Below are 20502 nucleotides of genomic sequence, written 5' to 3'. Positions count from 1 at the left end.
AAATTTATAGACACAAATTAAATACATAAGGGAAAGGCAGGGAGTGGCTTCTAAGAAATCATAAAATTTAAGCATTTAGGGAATGGAAAAACACATAGAATTGACTTTTATTTAAGTGTGGGAGAGTTCACAAAAATAATTTTGAAGAACAATTCAATTAAACTACATTTTGGTATATAATAGATACCTACATACAGTCTTTCTTTACTTTAGGCCTTCAGAGGCCAAAGAACCTTATGGATTACTCAAAGTTACCTCTACCTGTCAGGGCTCAAATTCCTCCTTTTCTGCTTGGTTAAAGTTGATATCTTAACTCCAGTGATAAATTAGCTCTTTTAGGAAACAAGATAGCAAACTAGGATTTAAAAAACCAGGAATTTCCAACAAGATGCATTAAAGGACACAGGACCTACAGTGAGCAAGTCATCCTGGTTTGTCCAAGACTTTTCAGCTTTAGGACTAAAATTCAACAATCAGGGAAACCATGGAGTCCTGGGCAAACTGGGATGGCTGTCACCCTTACAGATATCTCTCTAATGATAACAAGCCCAAGTTATCAGATCAGACCCAAAACTATTTATTTGGTTTTGTGAAGTCATTGCCTGATGTACCAAGACCAAAACAATGGACTGGGTCTTAGGGTCTATACCAGATAATGAACTTTTGCATCTGGCAGACATCTTGCCTAGATACTATGTTCTGCTGTTTACTAGCCCTGTGAGCTTTTGCAAATCCCTTAACAATTTTGACCTTCGGCTAGGAGGACTGCTTATAACACGGAAATAGGAAGTTACTTAGCATGGTGCCTAGAGTTAAGTATCTCTATGTAATTTATTATTAGTTCATCATTAGTTTTTGATGTGGTTTTCAATGATTCATTAGTTGTGTATATTTTTAATAAGCTGCAGTAGATGGTATCTCCTCCTCTTCATCCTCATCATTATCATGGCCCTAAGAATCAAAGGTTCAGGCTCTTTCATTATCTATTATTGTGACCTTGGTCAAGACTTTTCCCTGTCCTAGACCTCAGTTTTCTTACCTGTAAAGTGAAGAGAACTATAGAACCCATCCTTGTACTGGAAGATTATTATAAAATCAAATGAGAAGATGTAGGTTAAGAGAAATGTATATTGTAAAGTTGGATTCAAATGCAAAGATTCAAGATCTGCTAATGTGTCAGTGCTGAAGGAAGGACTGGACCTCCAGAAATGAAATGGATAACAGTAGTTACACTTATTTAAAAAGTCAGTTGGTGTATTGCCTGTGGTGCTAGTTATTAAACCTCAAGAAAGACAAAACAATCAGGGAGACTCTAAGATGGCAATGTAGGAAAATCCTGAACTCAACTTCTCCACAAACAAACCAAATCTATACTTTCATATAGAGCAATTCCTTCTGAAGAATGGAGGCCTGATTGAACAGCTTCTGCACAATGAAGAATGGCAAGAGAGATGGAGATACAGTAATGAAAGAAACCCCCAACCCTGATGTTGCAAACTATCATAGGAAGGGACAGTACTGAAGGACCAGGAACAAATTTTTCTCCCTGGGAAACATGGTGGTGGGGAGGGAGAAGCTGCCATTTTAAATTCTAGTTGCCCTTTCAAAGGAACTAGCCCTGAATCCCTGCCAAATGTCAGGGGAGTGGCTAGAACGCTCCCTGGATCTAAGGTGATGGTAAGCACAATACTTTATGCTACCCCTCCACTTTGAGAGTACAGATGGGGGGAGGAACTGGGCACTATAGTTGGCCTGCTGCTTCAAGGAGAACTGGGGTTCTGCTGCACACTATCTCCAGCTGTCCCACCAAGGTAGCCTCAGTACAGTGCATACTGGGATACCCCTTGATAGTACTCCCTTAGCTCCAGCCATTTTGATAAAATAGCACAGGCACAAATCACTGCACCACTTCAGCACCAGAATTTTAGGAACATCCCCAGTGCAGAGCACCTCAGGACCTCTCAGCCTATAGCTGCTTTAGACTCAGACAACTCACAGAACACCCTTAAGCAAAACACACAGGGACCTCCCTCCCCACCCCACAATTTGGTGCCAGCTCAGCCCCAGCTGCCCAACCAGGACACCCCCTAATGTGGAGTGTTCTGGGATCCTGCAGCCCACATTGTCTCAGCTCCAGCCACCCTGCCAGTGCACCCTCTATACAGAGTGCCCCATGACACCATGGCTGTCATCTACTTTGCCTTCCGTTGTTCTGAAAAAGCATGTCCTCTACAAAGAAAGCCCTGGGACCTTCCAGCTTGTACCCATTTCACCTTCAGCAACCCTGCCAAGGTACTGTCGATAAAGAAATCCCCAGGACCATACCAGTCTGTGCATACTTTGGCTCCAACAATCCCACCAGGGTAGCCCCAGAAAAGAATGACACAGGACACCCCCACCAGCCACCGCTCTAGTCAGCCACCCAAAGTCACCAGGCACACAAGTGTACACTGGTGATGGCCACACACAAGACTATTACTCTAAGTTTAGGAGAAGTAGATTTTACACCTAATTCATAGAAATACACCCAGAAAATTAAGAGGAAATTGCTCTAAAAGAAACAAAACCTCAGAAAAAGAACAGAGCAGATAAGTAATCTATCCGATAAAGAGTTCAAAGTACTGATCATAAAAGTGCTCACTGGACTGGAGAGAAAAGTAGATGAACTTAATGAGTACTTCAGCAAAGATCTAGATAATAAATATAAAATTACCAGAGTTGAAAAATAACTGAAATCAAAGCTAAGCTTTGGGAAATCAGAGGATATAGAAGAATGGATAGGTGATCTGGAATACTGGATAATGGAAAGTACCCAAGCTCAACAGCAAAATGAAAAAAATATTAAATGAGGTTAGAGTAAGTGATATTTTTTTGATAATATAAAACAAACATTTGTATTATAGTAGTTCCAGGAGGAGAAGAGAGGTAGGGCAGAAAATTACTTGAAGAAATGATAACAGAAAACTTACCTAACCTGGGGATAGAAACAGACATTGAGTTCAGGAAGGACAGAAAGTACCAAACAAGAAAAAGCCACTGAGGTCCACATCAAGACACATAAAAATTAAAATGGTAAAGATTAGGGGCACCTGGGTGGCACAGTCAGTTGAGTGTCCACCTCTTGGTTTAGGCTCAGGTCATGATCTCAGAGTCTGAGATCCAGCCTCATGTGGGGATCCACACTAAACACAGGGTCTGCTTACAGTTTCTCTCTACCTCTCTCTCAGGCCCTCCCCCACTGCATGCTCACTCTCTAAATAAATCTTTAAAAAAATAAGATGGCAAATATTAAACATCAAGACAATTTTAATAGTAGCAAGAAACAACTAGTTACATACAAGGGAAACCTCCTAATAACAACATCAGATGACTTTTGTCAGAAACCGACTATATCATGCCACTCCCTTCTGGCTACAAAGTACTGGAAGGTAAAAAAAAAAAAAAAAAAAGACCTACAACTGAGAATACTCTACCTGGCAAGATTATCATTCAGAATTGAAGGAGAAAGTTTCTTAGATGAACAAAAGTTAAGAGTTTATCACTACTAACCTGGCCTTATAAAAAATGTTAAACATACTTTAAGTAGAAAGACCATAATTATAAGAAAATTATGGAAGAAAAAATTTCACCAGTAATGCAAACATACACTAAAGGTAGTAGAACCACTTATAAAGCTATTATAAAGATTAAGAGACAAAAATAATAAGATATTACTAGTTGCAGGGACTGGCAAAATAAAGATATAAAATAGGACAGTATACATAAAAAACATGGAAGTAGGAAGAATGAAACTTCCTTAACGTGTATTCAAACTTAAGTGAAGATAACTTAATATAGATTGATTTAGGATGTTATATATGAACCTTATGGTAATCACAAACCAAAAATTTACAACAGATGCACAAAAAGTGAAGAGAAATGAAATCAAGCATAGCACTAAAACTCATCGATAAGAGCAAGAGAATTACAAAAGTAATCAGAAAGCAATTAACAAAATGGCAAAAACAAATCAACTAAGTGTAAATGGCCTAAATACTCTAAATGACACAGGGTGACTGAATGGTAAACAAAACACCTAATACCCATCTATATGATGCATACAAGACACTACAGACTTAAAGACACATACAGACTAACAGTGAAGGATAAAATAATTTACTCCATGCAAATTCAAATGAAAAATAAAAAGCTGAATAGCAATACTTAGACACAATAACGTTTAAACAAGGACTATAATAAGAGACAAAGGGCACTGCATAATGATAAAGGGATTAATCCAACAAAAGGATATAACACTTGTAGACATCTATGCACCCAACATTAGAGTACCTAAACACAAAGCAAATATTGACATAAAGGAGGAAAGTGACAGTAATACAGTAACAGTAGGGGACTTTGACACTCCATTTACATCAGTGGATAGGTCATCCAGGCAGAGGAGAAAAAAGCAGTAGAAAACAATGTTTTTGAATAGCACATTAAATCAGATACACTTATATAAACAGAACACCCAAAATAGAATATACTTTTTTTTCAAGTGCACATGGACATTCCCCAGCATAGATCATATGGGAGACAGCAAAACAAGTTTCAATAAATTTGAAATGGAGGGCGCCTGGGTGGCTCAGTGGGTTAAGCCGCTGCCTTCGGCTCAGGTCATGATCTTGGGGTCCTGGGATCGAGTCCCGCATCGGGCTCTCTGCTCAGCAGGGAGCCTGCTTCCCTCTTCCCTCTATTTCCCTCTCTGCCTGCCTCTCCATCTGCTTGTGATATCTCTCTGTCAAATAAATAAATAAAATCTTTAAAAAAAAAAATTTGAAATGGAGATCATATCAAGCATTTTTTTTTTCTGGCCACAATGGAATGAAACTAGAAATCAATTACAAAAGAAAAAAAAATGGAAAAAAAGACATGTAGGCTAAACAACATGCTACTAAATTACCAACGAGTCAGTGAAAAAAATCAAAGAAAAATAAAATACATGGAGATAAATAGGAAGACATAGTGGTCCAAAACCTTTGAGACACAACAATACCATCCTAAGAGAAATTTATAGCGAGAAAAACCTACCTCAAGAAACAATAGAAATCGGGCGCCTGGGTGGCTCAGTGGGTTAAGCCGCTGCCTTCGGCTCAGGTCATGATCTCGGGATCCTGGGATCGAGTCCCGTGTCGGGCTCTCTGCTCAGCAGGGAGCCTGCTTCCTTCCTCTCTCTCTCTGCCTGCCTCTCCGTCTACTTGTGATTTCTCTCTGTCAAATAAATAAATAAAATCTTTAAAAAAAAAAAAAAAGAAGCAATAGAAATCTAAAGTAAACAATTCATCCTTTCATCTAAAGAACTAGATAAAGAACCAAGAAAACCCAAAGCCAAAAGTTAGTACAAGAAAGAAATAACAATCAGAGCAGAAACAGATGAAATAGGCACTAAAAAATTACCAAAATAGAAAATATCAGTTAAATCAAGAGCTTTCTTTGAAAATATAAACAAAATGATAAACTTTTAACAAGACTCATGAAGAAAAATAAAGAGTACCCAACTGAAATCAGGAAGAGGAGAAATAACAATACCACAAAAATACAGATTAGAGATTATCAAAAATTATATGCTAACAAATTAGACAATTTAGAAGAAATGGATAAATTTCTAGAAGCATACAATCTTCCAAAAGTAAATAGAAATAGAAAATAATGAACAGATGATTGGTAATAAAATTGAATTGGTAAAGAAAGTCAAGAAACAGAAGTCCAAAACTAGACATATTCACAAGTTCTAGAATATTTAAGAGAAGAGATACTATCTATTCTCCAACTATTTCAAAAAATAGAAGAGGAAGGAACGCTTCTAAATTCATTCTATGAGGCTAGCATTACCCTGATACCAAAATGAGACAGATACACTACAAAGAGGAGCAGGAGGAAGAATTACAGGCCAATATCCGTAAAGAATACAGATGCCAGAATTCCTGAAAAAAGTTAGCAAACCACATTTAACAATACGGTAAAACAATCATTCACCACAATCAAGTGAGACTTAATCTGGGAGTGTAAGAATGGTTCAATATTTACAAAATCAACTGATACTACATTAACAAAATGAAGGATAAAAATGGTATCTTAATTGATGTCGAAAAGTCATAATAAAACTCAACAGCTGTTTGTGATACAAAGTCATAAGTGGGATTACATGGAACACATACCTCAAACATAAGAAAGACCATTGATGGCAAAACCCACAGGTAATAGAACACAAGGATTCCACTCTCACCACTTTTATTCTGCATAACCTGAAGTCCTAACCACAGCAATCAAACAAGAAATAAAAGCCATCCAAATTGGTAAAGAAGTAAAATTGTCACTATTTGCAGATGACATGACACCATAAATAAAATCCCATAAGACTCCACCAAAAAAAGGAGCAGAAAACAAAATTTTAAAAGACTCCATTTAAAGTTACACAAAAAGAATAAAAATACTTAGGAATAAACCCAAGAAAAAGATGTACCCTGAAAACTATAAAACATTGATGAAATGGAAAAGTACATGAACAAATGGAAGATACATGTTCATGGATTAGAATACTATTGGTAAAATGTTCACTCCACCCAGAGCGATCTACAGATTCAAACCAATTCCTGTGAAAATACCAACAGTGCTTTTCAAAACACTGGAATAGTCCTAATATTTGTATGGAACTACAAAAATCCTGAATAGCTAACACAATCTTGAGAAAGAGCAACGACTGAGGTATCAAAATACCAGGTATTTCAATATTGTATTGCAAAGCTGCAGTAATCAAAAAATTATGGTAATGGCCCATAAATCAACACACAGATCAATGGCACACAATAGGAGAGCCCAAAAATAAATTCACGTTTGTATGGTCCATCAATCTATTACAGGAAGGCAAGAATATACAATAGGGAAAAGACAGTCTCTTCAATAAATGGTGCTTGGGAAAACTAGACAGCTACATGCAAAAGAATGAAACTGGACCACTTTCTTACACCACACATAAAATAAACTCAAAATGGATTAGTGAACCTAAATGTCAGACTTGAAACCATAAAACTCCTAGAGGAAAACATAAGCAATAATCTGTTTGAGGGTGGCCATAACATTTTTCTAGATAGGCAAGGGACACAAAAGCAAAAATAAACTATTGGGGCTACACCAAAATAAAAATATTTAGCACAGCAAAGGAAATGATAAACAAATGAAAAGGCAACCTACTGAGAAGATATTTGCAAATGATGTATTTGATATGGGGTTAATATCCAAACTATTAATTTGGATAATTAATACATAAAGAACTTACACTACTTAACACACAAAAACATCTGATTAAATGGGCAGGGAACCGAATATACAAATTTTTACAAAGATGACCTACAGGTGACCAACAGACACATGAAAAAGTGCTCTCCATCACTAACCAGGAAAATACACATCAAAACCACAATGAGATCTCCTTTTAACTGTCAGAATGGATACTATCAACAAAAAATAACAAGCGTTGGTAAGGCTATGGAGGGAAAAAAAAACCCTCATGCATAGGTGGTGGGAATATAAATTGGTGCAACCACTCAGGTAAACAGTATAGAATTTCCTCAAAAAATTAAAAATAGAAATACCATTGATTTGGTAATTCTATTGTTGAGTAGTCACCCTCAAAATTGAGAACACTAACTTGAAAAGATATTTCCATCCCAATGTTCATTGCATTATCATTTATAATAGCCAAGACATGGAACAACTCAAGAGTCCACTGATCTATGAATAGATGAAAGTGTTTAGGTGTGTGTATACACACACACACACACACACACACAAATAAAATAATACTCATCCATAAATAATGAGGTCTTGCCATTTGCAACAACATGGATGGACCTAAGGAGTATTACGCTCAATGGAGTAAGACGATGAAGGACAAATGTTGTAGGATTTCACCTGTGCATGAAATCTAAAAAACAAATCAGAAGCAGATGCAGGGGCACTTGGGTGGCTCATCAGGTAAGCATCTGCCTTCCTCTAGGTCATGATCTCGGGGTCTTGGGATCAAGCCCCATATTGGGCTCCTGGATCAGCAGGAGGCTGCTTCTCCCTCTCCCTCTGCCTCTCCCCCTACTCATGCTCTCTCTCGGTCTCAAATTAATAAATAAATCCCCCATAAATACAGAGAACAAACTTGTGGTTGCTAGAGAGCAGGAGGCTGTGGTGTGGGATGGGTAAAATGGGTGAAAGGGGAAGGGAGGTGCAGGATTCTGGTTATGGAAAGAGTCATAGGGATAAAAGGTAGGATATAGAGAATATAGTCAATGATACTGAAATAGGATTGGTTGGTGACACATGGTAATTACACCTGTGAGCATAACATACGGTATAGATTTGAATCACTATGTTGTACAAATGAAACCAGCATAACTTTATGTGACCAGCTATACTTCAATAAATTTTTAAAAATGAGCCTTAAAGTATCCCAAAACTACCAAGGAAATAAAAAAGACAAAAAGACAAATTTGAAGAGGGTCTAGAGAAGGGCAATCCAACAGCCAAGAAGACAGAAAGGATGTAGGATAACCAGACAATGACTCAATTCTAAGAAATGATTTGAGAAAGTTAACTCTAGATTTTTTTTTTTTTTTTTGCCAGTTCCCCACAAAGAGAATACTCCATGCTTCTTGAAAGAAAGATTTTAGGGCAAATACACATTGGTACTCTTTATTCCTGAAGAGCCATCACTCACAGACTCATTAACCCAAGATTTAAAGCCTAGAAATGAACTACCTCATAAAGTTCTAGCTACCTTACTATGAACTTGTTATGCATGTGTTAATTACAGGCTATATCCTTAACTCTGAGGTCTGTTTGGAAGAAAACATTTGTGAAATGATCTTTGGAGTATGACCCATTCTTGAAATTCTTGCTTATCTTTTCTTCTATGATATTACATAGTTTTGGACTACTTTTGGTTTTTGATTGGATGAATAAAAATAAATGATTCTAACTTTCATTTGTTTGACCATCCATTGATCTTTCTACACATCCACTATCCATTTTGAACTCTTATGATCCTTGCACTGTGAACATTATATATAAAATATAGTGATTAAGTAAGCCCCTACATGCTAATACAGATTCCTCAGATTTAAATATAACGTTCCATCATTTGTTGTAAACCAACTCATTTTTAAAGATCTTGTCCTTAATATCTTCTGAAACATTCCAAAAATGTCATCCACTAAAAATCACCAAAGACTCAGTGACACTTTTCCATCTGTCCATTTTGGGAAGATACTCTCATGTCTAGATCTCTAGTTATAGACACGCACATATTCACATAATAGCTCTCATGCCCATTCAGAACTGGAATGCAAGCTTAAGTATAGGAATTATTTTTATTCATCTTCATACCTCATTGATACTCAATGCTGATTACATTTCCTAACATTTCATTTGGGAAAGATGGGACTGACCTTGGTAGAATATTCTCATGTTCTTAATTGTTAATATATTAGAGGTTAATATATTTAAAGTTTTCAATGGTGACAGATTTAGAGTAACATAATTATTAACTACTACCAAAAATTAGAAGTTTAAAATACTTGTGATTGTGTCAGATAAACTTGAGAAATTTGGTTCTAGTAATCTTCAGGAGGCATTGATCCTTATAGTCATACATCCAAAGAAGCACATCAGTGCTTATTCAAAGTTATGTTATTTTAAACTAAAAGTGCATGTGAAACAATATTAGTATTGAAGAAGTACTTTAGAAGAGGTTAAGAAATGCCTTCTATACTTAGGAGTTAAAAATATAAGTCAGAAAATACCACAGTAGAGCAACAGATTTTTTTTTTAATTTTCTTCAGTATATATTTAACTTTTAGATATGTTGCAGGGAATATGTCAGTTACATATTATATTTTTAATGTTTTAGCTACAAAAGATATTTCAAGAGAAAATAAAATGCTTATAAATACAAATGAGATGAAAAATATAATTGTATTACATAGTTGGTATAGTACAAGTTTATCTACAATAAGCTTACTGTACAAATATTTTAATAAAAGTTAACAGCAAGTGACGAATGGCTAAGCACATGGTATTCCCTGAATGAAACTTTGAACATGAACTTGAAAATTACATTCTGAGAACTCTATTTGTCAATTTTCTCTCAATAAAAAGGGGTATCTTATAAAAAAACAAAATGAGGGGAAGTTCACATAATAACCAAATATTTAAGTTTTTAGAAGTAAGGCTTATTGGCCTCATACACCTGTTCAGAGCTCATGTTATGTATTTATGTAAGTGTATAGCTCCATGCTTGTGATCAAGATTAGTGGTGCTCATCAATATCTTTATTTTTATCTTTTTATTTAGATTATCACAGTCTATTTCTTCAGCTCATTTAGGCGGCCCTGAGAGACTAGTCTGGTCAATGGCATGAGGGAAGAAGTACTATGTACCTCTTTCAAACCTGGCCCCTGAAACTTCACTTGAGATCATCTTCACCTTCACTTTCCTCATGTGATTAGGGGTGCAAGAACCCACTGCAAGACTGAGAAAAGATTAAAAGAGCTTGGATCCCTCCATGACTGTGGAATATAGCATCGTTAGCCTACCCATTGCGTCATGAACAACAAATCATTCATGTTTCCTATATATTTCTGCAACTATGGTTGTGACATTTAATTTCAAGCTTTAAATATCTTGGTTCAATACTTTACCAAGTTACCTCACAGACTTTTTCTTTTTAAATTTATCTGATATTTTACCTACAGAACTTTGAAATGGTACATAGATTTCAGGATCATTTTAGAAGAAGAATATTAATTGCAGGGGCCCAAACATGAACTGATTAAATTAAAACAAAACCTCAGATAAACCTTTGGCACTGACTTCAAAACTTCTCTTGTTGATAGAAAATAATTCCATTATGAACTATGCTGGACTTAATTAACACATCTTTCTGTACTAGCAGTTGCTTGTGCAGAGATGAAAAACAGATTTAAAGAACAAGAGGTTGTTGCAACTTGAGTGTGATGAAGCCATGTTTCCCTTGTTACAGTGTGAACTGTGCACTGGCAGCTGCTTGAAAAATTTATGTTATTCTTTATTTAAATTCAATTAGCCAACTTACAGTACATCATTAGTCTCAGATGTAGTGTTCAGTAACTTATCAGTTGCATATAACACCCATTGCACATCACATCATGAGCCTTTCTTAATGCCCATCACCGAATTACCCATCCCCCTACCCACCTCCCCTCCAGTAACCCTGTTTCCCATAGTTAAGAATCTCTCATAGTTTTTTCTCCCTCTCTGATGACTTCCCATTCTGTTTTCCCTCCCTTCCCTTATGATCCCTCTATGCTGTTTTATTCCACATAAAAGTGAAACCATATGATCATTGTCCTTCTGACTGACTTATTTCCATCAGCATAATACCCTCCAATTCTATCCACATCAGTGTAAATGGTATTTATCCTTTCTAATGGCTGAGTCATATTGTATATATTACATTTTATATATGTACTACATCTTTATCCAATCATCTGTCAATGGACATCTAGACTCTTACCACAGTTTGGCTACTGTGGACATTGCTGCTATGAACATTGGGGCACAGGTGCCCCTTTGGATCACTACATTTATACCTCTGGGGTAAATACCTAGTAGTGCAATTGGTAGGTCATAGGGCAGCTCTATTTTTAACATCTTGAGGAGCCTCCATACTTTATACCACTTTCCAGAGTAAAGAATGTACCAGCTTGCCTTCCCACCCAGAGTGTAAGTGGGTTCCCCTGCTTCCACATCCTTGCCAACATTTGTTGTTTCCTATCTCATTAATTTTAGCCATTCTGACTGGTGTGATGTGGTATCTCACTGGGGTTTTGATTTGTAAGTCTAATAATACAATTCACCATTGTACTATTTTCAGTGAAACATTTCTGTAAAGCATTTTAATTACCAACAGTAAACCTTTCCCTGGGAATGTGTTTTTTGTTTGTATTTTTTTTTAACAGTGAAGCTTATTTTTCTTGCCATAATTTATTATGTGTAAATCATGTCTTCTTTATATTACTTCAAAAGTGGGCATCATAGGCTATTTTTACTGAAGCTAGTATCACACAGAAATGCTGACAGTTACATAAAAGGTTTATTAAGTGGCAACATCAAAACATGATCCATTAGTGGGAAGCTGATGTACTTTGCCATTAAATCATAGGTCTCTATAAAAGTGTTAACCTCTTTGAATCAAATTGGGACACAGATAAACAGTAAAAAGCAATACCCAAGTTAGTTCAAATGTAATATTTATTAGTTAATATGCTAGAGTTGTGAAAGTAGATATATATTCACCAAGTTATATGAATTAGCATAAACCCATAAGCCTAGGGCACAAAGAACTCTAGTGAGGGTTAGTTCACACAAGCAGGAATAGAAACTTGAAAATTCCAACAACGACTTAGAGCACCAACATTATTGTCCATCTCTAGCTAGTAAGGCTGATGGCTGCAACAGTAACCGTGTGTTGGTGACTGAAAAGACTGGCCCCAGACAAGAAAATAACTGAAATGAAGTTCTGCCTATTTCCCATACAGCACTGTAAACTGTGTGACCCAAGATCACCATTACCTTATTCTGCAGCACTATCCTAGAAGACATATGGCAGGATACTCAGAGCTATTACTAGAGCTATCTCCTGCATGTATGCATGCATGTACACACCCAGAGGTCTTTGGCAAGCCACACATCTAATTAGGGCCTTTCAATCCCTTAGGGTAGTGAAGAGAATACCATGGGCCACACTGGAGTCAGGACCTCTGGTTTACTCCTGGAATTAAGAGAAGGTGGGAAAAGGGGCCTGGCACATTGCAAGTCATCAACATTACTTATTGAATGGAGAGTCTTATATGTAAGGGAGTTCCTATTTCAGAGAACTTTGAAAAGTACCTTAAAAGACTTGTTCCCATGAACTTGTTTGGAAGCAGATCTAGAACATCCAATAGGGATCCTGTTCTGGGCTTTCCTCTAAGAGTAATGCTTCCTAAGCCTTTCTACATCATGACATACACAGAAAATTATAGTATTTGTATGAAACAGTGGTTAAATGGAGGATTTCGGAATCCTGCATAAAGTGGAAGTGACAGGAAACCTGAGGGCTGATGAGATGGATCCTCCAGCACATAGTTTGGAAGCTATGTTCCAGAAAAGATGAATAATACTGAGAGTCCATTGAGGGATCTAGCTTTTCCTGTTATTATTTAACAGATTCTATCACCTGCTGAGTGCTTACCATATGCCAGCAACTATACCCAACACTTAATGCACACTATTTCTTTTTATCCTTAAAGTAATCTAGGGACTCTACTTCTGGTAACAACAGCATGAGATGGTCAGATGACTGCTCCATAGAAAATGACTATACACTGGACAAAACCATTTGTGACAATCATTTCAGGGCACTGGAAAATAACCAAAGGTAGGCAACAACTTGGGAAATACTAATTCATGTGAAACTGCTACTGCATTGAGTAATAACTAAGAATTAACTTTTGGAGGGGAGGTGGGAGTCTGAGAGCATTCCCAAGCTCCACCAACTACCAAACATGGGCAGTGAAAATCCAGCTTTATGAGCTGGAGGTGACAGACTCAGGAGCAGGCAACAAAGCAGTTAGAAATTTCAGAGGGAGATTTTGGATGTGAGAAAGCTATAGAGCAACTGATACAATAAGCTTTCCATATATACCTGGTTAACTGCTAAACTATGTGTGCTTATTGGATACAGCAGGGAACCCAACAAAAATTGAAAGAAAGCATGTGAATTTGCCACACATCTGAATGCACAGTGAAATCTACACAAAACAGAGGAGGATGAAAGCCTGACTAACTCAGAGTCTCTGACTACAATCTCTGCCTCTTTGGCCTCTGAACTATGCAGGTGCAGAGGAACTCCTTAGAGAACTAGGCAAAAGAAAAAACATCTGTGGTTGGAGATTTCAGTTTGAGTCCAGGCATGTTAAAGTCTAAATCCCTCCAAAGAACAAAACCGATTTCAGATTCACTGTGAGTACAACTACAAATGCTTTTTACTAATTTTTGACCAAAATATATGAGATGTGAAAAGGAACAGGAATGACCCATATCTAGGGAAAAAGGCAGCCATTAGAATTTGACACTGAGTGGGCTCAGAGATTGGATTTAAGACAAAGACTTCAAAGAGCTATTATAAATACATTAAAAAATTAAAGGAAATCCTGTTCAAGGAATATTCAAATAATGAACAAATAGTAAATACTAAGAGAAGGAAACTAAAAGAATCCAATGGCTATTGTAGAGAAGAAAAGCATATTAATGGAAATGAAAAATATATTGTATATACTCAAACAGATTTGAAATGGTGAAGAAAAAAACAATGAATGAAAAATCAGTAGGTCACAATCTAAAAACAGAACAATAAAGTTAAAAATAAACAAACTTGAAGATCTGTGGGTCAATATCAAGCACTGCAAAATATAACTCAGGCCTGACCTCAAGGTAAGTTCTGTTAAAGCTGCACATGTACCCTGCCCAGACATTGCTGCATACTATGCCCCACACCTTGTGCCTCCAACTGCTGGTGTATGGCCCCCAGCCACTATAGCATTTCAAGAGATCTGGCATAGGATTTGCGGCCTAATGGAAATTTTGCTAATCCTGCTGCCCACTCCCAAGTTCCCTGGTGGCCATGCTCCCTCAGAACTGGTGTGCCTGGGTCCTACTAACACTACAGAGAACAAGCACAGCCCACAACAGGCAGAATGTCAGTGCAGACAAGTGCACTGAAAGGAACCTAAGTGACTCAGACACAACAACAGATTATAGGCATCACACACAGAATACTCTTTTGAAATGCCAGATTCTGTGAACAGGGGACACTCTATTGCAGGGCACTCCAAGACCTCTTTTTTATAAAGTAACTCTTTTCAAGAACAGAAGACATAGCTGATTTTCTCAACACAGGGAAATAGACACAGAAATGCAGAAAAAAAATGAGGAGACAGAGAAATTTATCCCAAATGCAAGAACAGGACAAGGCCATGCCTAGAGATCTAAGTGAAACAGATATAAGTAATATACCTGATAGAGAATTTAAGGCAATGATCAGGAGGGTACTCACTGGACTTGAGACAAGAGTGGAGGACATGAATGAAACCCTTAACAGAAATAAGGCATGATACAGAAGAGAGAAAGGGCTCAATAAACAAAATGAGAAACGTGCTTGATGGAATGAACACTAGGTAGAAGCAGCAGAAAAATTTAGTGACCTAGAAGACAGAATGGGAAGTAAACTGAAGAAAAGAAATAGGAATTATATAAAACAATACATTTAAGGAACTCGGTGACTTCAAACAGGACATTTGTATTTTAAGAGTTCCAGAAAAAAAGGGAGTAGGGAGCAGAAAATTTATTTGAAGAAATAATAGCTGAAAACTTCCCTAATCTGGGGAGGGAAACATATCTAGATCCAGGGGGCACAAAAACTACCATCAAATCAACAAAAGCAGACCTACACCAGAACATATATTAAACTGGCAAAATATAATGCTAAAAACAATATTTTAAAAGCAGTAAGACAAAAGAAGTCAGTAACTTACAAATGAAAACTCATAAGGCTAGCAGGAGATTTTTCAAAAAATTTTGCAAGCCAGAGTAGAGTGGCATGATATATCCAAAATGCTGAGTTGGAAAAATCTGCAGCCAAGAACACTCTATCCAGCAGGACTACCATTAGGAATAGAAGAAGGGATAAAGAGTTTCCCCAACAAAAACCTCCTAGGAGTTCATGACCACTAAACCAGTCCTGCAAGAAATATTAAAGGGGATTCATTGAGTGGAAAGGAAACCCCAAAAGTGACAATATAGAGGTAGGAAACACAAAAGTAGTAAAAATGATTCTTTCCTCTTAAAAAAAAAAAAAGCAAAACAAAAAAACCACAGAGTCAAAGAACTCACAGAATAAAAGGATATAAAATATAAACATTCACCTAAAATGTGGGGAGTTAAGGAACAAAGAATGGTCACAAAGTTAAATGACAACCAACTTAATATAGAAAGCTATATGTAGAAGAGGATAGAATATCACTAAAAAAAAAAGTCAAAAATCATGATAAGAGAAGGATTAGAGAAACACTTCAAAAAATATAACATGTAATAAAATGGCTATAAATACATATCAATAATTATTTAGAATGTAAGTGGACTAAATGCTCCAATCAAAAGACATAGAGGATTGAAGAAAAAAAAAAAAAACAGAATGGATTGAGGGAAAAAAGACGCATTTATACTGCCTATAGTAGACTCGTTTTAGGCCTAGACACCTGCAAATTGAAAGGGTATGGAAAAACATTTATCATACAAATGGATGTCAAAGGAAGTGGGAGTAGCAATACTTAGTTCAGACAAAATAGAACTTAAAGTTTTACTTTAGAGAGAGAGCACGTGTGAGAAGGGGAAGAGGTAAAGGGAGAGAATCTCAAGTGGTCTCCCCATTGAATGCAGAGCCTGATGTGGAGCTCAATCCCACCACTGCAAGATCATGACCTGAACTGAATTCAAGATTCAGATGCTTCACCAACTAAGCCACCCAGACCCCCCCAGATAAAAAACCTTAAATCAATGACTATAATAAGAGATAAAGAAGAATACTATATAATCATAAAAGGGACATTCCAACAAGAAAATAGAAGTTATCAATATTTATGCACCAAAGAGGGGAACACTCAAATATATAAAACAGTAACAAAGGAGCTAATAATAATAGGGGGCTTTAAAAACACCATTTATAGCAATGGTCAGATAATATAAATGGAAAATCAAGGAAACAATGGCTTTGACTGACACACTGGAATAGGATATTTTGAGTATATCTGTTAAATCTATCTTAAAAGAAAACACATTCTTTTCAAGTGTATCACAGAATATTCTCCAGAAAAGATCACATGCTGGTTCACAAAACACGCTTCAGCGAATTCAGGAAGATCGAAGTCCTACCATGCATCTTTTACTGACCACAATGCTATGAAGCTAGACATTAACCACAAGAAAAAAATCTGCAAAGAACACAAATACATGGAGTTTAACATGCTTTACTGAACAATGAATAGGTCAACCAGGTGTAAAGTTTTTTCCAGCGAGATAAACACAACACCAGGCAAAGTGGGTGCAAGGCAAGATTTATTAAAAATGCTCTCCAGCGAAGTTTCAGGGCTCAGGAGAAGGGGAGCCAGGAAAGTTGCGCCGGGAGGAGGTGGGCACCCTCGGGCGAGGTTCCGCCACTCTGGAAAGCAGAGTGGCGGAAGTCGCGCCCAAGGCAGGGAGGAGGGGGCTTTTAAGGGGTCTCGGAGGAAGCTCAGGGGTCTTTTGGAAGTTTCCCTTATTTGGATATCCCGCCTGCTCATCGGGATCCCATTGGTCCATGGGAGCCCGGGGCGGGGGGTCTCAGATTCCTGCTTGGGCCTTTGTTCTCCTGTCCGAGCTCAGGTCTTGTGGCGGGAACTTTCGCCATCTTTAGTAGCCCTTCCTGCCAGCCCAACACCAGGAAATAAAAACAGAAATAAAGTACATGAAAATGAAAACACAATGGTCCAAAATCTTTGGATGCAGTAAAAACAATTCTAAGAGGCAACTATATAGCAATACAGGCCTATTTCAAGAAGGAAGAAAAATCTCAAACAACCTCACCTTACATGTATAGAAAAGGGACAACAAACAAAGCCTAAAGGCAGCAGAAGGAAAGAAATAAGGAGTAGAGCAGAAATAAAAATAAAAATGTTAAAAATTAAATAGATCAATGAAACCAAGAAATGGTTCTTTGAAATGGTTCACTGAACCATTCAAATGGTTCTTTGAAATGGTTCTTTCTAGGAAGAAGTTGCTGTGGCTGAGGTCAAAGAGGTTGCTGCCTGGGCTCTCCTCAATACCAAGCATTTTTAAAGAAGAACAGCAAAGATAGAGGACTTATATACTACCTGATTTCAAAACAATATAAAAATAATCATATAGTATTGGCATAAGAATAGAAATACAGATCAATGAAAGAGAATGGAGAATTTGGAAAGATGTTTAAATGGTTAATTGATTTTTTAACAAAGGGGTGAAGTAAACCAATAGTGAAAAGAAAATCTTTTCAACAAATAGTGCTAGGATACCTGGCCATCTGCATGCAAACAATGAACCTTGATTCTTGTACCATGCACAAAAGTTAACTTAAAACAGATCATAAATCTAAATGAGAACTTATTTTAAAACTAAAAATTCTAGAAGAAAACCTAGGGAAAAAAAAAATCCATGACACTGCGTTAAGATTTCTGAGATGTGACACCCAAAGCTTCTTTTCTGGCTTATGTTTATTGTGTCATAGAAGAAAAAAATTAGTAAGTCAGCTTTTATTACAAGTACTCTGGTCTTTGAGATATACCAGCAAGGAAATGAAAAGTTAAAGACTGAGAAAATATTTACAGAAATATCTAATGAAAAATTTGTTTCCAAAAAATATAAAAGGTGCTTAAAATACACAGTAAGAAAAAATTTTTATGTTAGTAACCATACAACTTAATTTTAAATTGGGCAAAATATTTGAACACACCTTACACAAAAGATACATAGTTTTCTTTACAAGCACCACACAAAAGAAGGTATATAAGTTGAACAGATACTCCACAGAAGATATACAAATAATCCACAAGACACAAAGAAGCTCACCATCATTGAAATTAAATTAAGCCCTCATTGAGACACCATTCCATGCCCACTGGAATAATTCAGGTTAGAAAGGTGGACAATACCAAGTGTTGTTGAGGATGTGGAGGAACTGAAACACTATGTACTGTAGGTGGATATGCAAAATGGTAGAACCACTTTGAAAAGTTTGACAGCATCTTATAATATTAAACATATACTTACTTGGCTCAACAATTCTACTTCTAGGTATCTACCCAAGACAAAACCTATGGCCACAGAAATATTTATATGATTATGTGTAGCAGCATTATCCATAGTAACCCCAAATAGATACTACCCAAACATAAATAAGATGTGGTAGGTTATACAATGGAATACTTTTCAGCCATAAAAGGGATGAACTACTGATACAAGGTACAAACAAAATGCATGCACCACAAAACAACATGCTAACTGAAAAACGCTAAAAGACTACACAGTTTCCATTCACGTGATATTCCGGAAAAAAGCAAAACTGTTGGAACAGAAAGCAGTCAAATGGTTTCTGGGACCAAGGAAAGGTAGGCATTAGGGATTGAAAAAGGCCCTTTACTTTAGGGGGTGATGCAAAAGTCCTAAAACTAGGTTGTGGTGGCAATTTCCCAACTAAAGATGCTTACCAAATTCAGTGAAATTTATACATAAATTGATTTTAGAGCATGTAAATGACACCTCACTAAAGCTGTTAAACCCATACAGCTCTGTGCGGTAGACCTCACTTCCATTGTGCAACTGAGGGAAGAGTCTCAAAGGCTGGGTAACTCACTTAACGCTAAACAGCTAGTCATTATCAAACCTAAGTCCACATTGGTAATCACTGCTCTACTCTGCTTGTTGGAGTGGAGGAGACACTAGGGACCTTGTGATGCTCCTAGAAGTTTCCACAATCAGCAGATTCCACCCAAGCTGAAACTGGTGTAGGCTGCTCCCCTCTACAGAAATGGTCTGCCACCAGGAAGTGAGGGGTGTCCTGGGCTAGAGGTACAATGTTTAGACGTCCTGCTGCTCTCGGGAAATGTGCTACAGAAAAACAAGCACAGCACAGAGAAGAGGGTTAAAACTCTGGTTTTGGCACTTAACAGTCCTTAAGACCTTAAGGAGGCCATGCAACTTCTTACTGCTTCAGTTTCTTAATCCATGAAAAGGATTTAGAGACATACCACCTCCTTTATGGAGTTGTGTTGGATGTTGAAGGGGCAGTAAGTGAAATAAAGAACCTGATCCTTAGTAGAGCCTCAGGAAAAGTAAATTCTTTTTTAAAAAGTAAAATACTTTTAAATTCCCTTCCCTTTTAGTTCCTAAGAGAAAAAAACATCCAGTCCCACCATTTAATAAGGAGTTAGATTTTTTTTTTAAAAAGTGTTTCTCACTGAGGAAAAATGGGAATTATTCATCAGAAGTCCTTCTGGGCATCAGACTTAGCAGGTCCTCAAATTTTATCCAAGATCTCACAGTCATGAAGAAAAAAAGTGCATGAAACTCCTTTTACTCTGTAATTATTTTCTTCCCTTGCTTCACTTTTATGAAGTTTGACATATAAGGCAATCAGTGCCTCCATATGCTCCCATAAAAAAATCAAAAGAGGGGCGCCTGGGTTGCTCAGTGGTTTGGGCTGCTGCCTTCGGCTCAGGTCATGATCTCAGGGTCCTGCGATCGAGCCCCGCATCAGGCTCCCTGCTCCGCAGTAAGCCTGCTTCCCTCTCTCTCTCTCTCTCTGCCTGCCTCTCTGCCTACTTG

The sequence above is a fragment of the Mustela nivalis genome (assembly GCF_964662115.1).
Source record: "Mustela nivalis genome assembly, chromosome: 2".
NCBI classification, from domain to species: Eukaryota; Metazoa; Chordata; class Mammalia; order Carnivora; family Mustelidae; genus Mustela; species Mustela nivalis.
Note: the sequence above shows the minus strand (reverse complement) of the source record.